The following is a 900-nucleotide window of genomic DNA, read 5'->3' on the forward strand; positions in this document are numbered from 1 at the left end:
TTTTTTTATTTTTGAAGAAAGGGCCTCGATTTGGGCTTGTAAAGAAGTGTTTTCATCAACCTTATGGGCGCCCGGGGCAATAGATTTATTGCCTCGGGGAGTGTGCCACCGGAAATTGGTTTGAGCAATTTCCTCAATTTGGTTATATATTTCATGCGGGCGGTGATTACCTAAAAGTCACCCGGAGCTAGAGTCAAGTGTCTGCCTTGTGTTTGGCAACAACCCATTATAGAAAGTGGATACTTGTTGCCATATCGCAAGGCCGTGATGTGGACACTTTCGCAATAGCTCCTTGAACCTTTCCCAAGTTTCATATAAGGATTCCCCGTCCTCTTGTGAATATGTATTAATTTCAGTCATTAATTTAGCCGTTTTAGCGGGAGGGAAATACTTATATAGAAATTTTTGGGCTAGTTCATCCCAGGTTTTTACCGATCCAGCTGGGAGGGCGTTAAGCCAAGCTTTTGCTCGGTCTTTTAGTGAGAAAGGAAACATTCGAAGGCGGATGGCGTCATTTGATGCTCCATTGATCCGAAAGGTATCACATATTTCTAAGAAATTAGTAATATGCAGATGGGGATCCTCGTCCGCAAGCCCATGGAAGGTTGCGGAGTTTTGGAGCATTTGTATCAAGTGCGGCCGAAGTTCGAAGTTATTGGCTTCAACATTCGGTGCATTGATAGCGGTGCCGAGGTTACCTACGGTGGGTCGTAGATAATCCATGAGAGTACGTTGATCCGCCATTGGAAGTGGATTTCCCGAAACCTTCTCTTGGTTTTTGGCGTTTAGTCTTTTTCTGAGAAAGCGTTCGGGTTCTTCTAGAGGTTCTTTTATGTCCTTATTAGAACTGGAGCTCATACACTACGTAGGGGTGGCGTCTGGTTCCAAGTCCTGCAATAA

General features: G+C 44.4%; 1 non-coding gene across 1 annotated transcript; it reads left to right on the forward strand.

The window, feature by feature from the left end:
* Window positions 1-259: 259 nt before the first annotated feature.
* On the forward strand, window positions 260-366 carry LOC118486975. Its single transcript, XR_004880141.1, has one exon. It is a non-coding gene; the product is annotated as a small nucleolar RNA R71 (small nucleolar RNA).
* Window positions 367-900: the final 534 nt, after the last annotated feature.

The sequence above is a fragment of the Helianthus annuus genome, chromosome 14 (genome assembly GCF_002127325.2).
Source record: "Helianthus annuus cultivar XRQ/B chromosome 14, HanXRQr2.0-SUNRISE, whole genome shotgun sequence".
NCBI classification, from domain to species: Eukaryota; Viridiplantae; Streptophyta; class Magnoliopsida; order Asterales; family Asteraceae; genus Helianthus; species Helianthus annuus.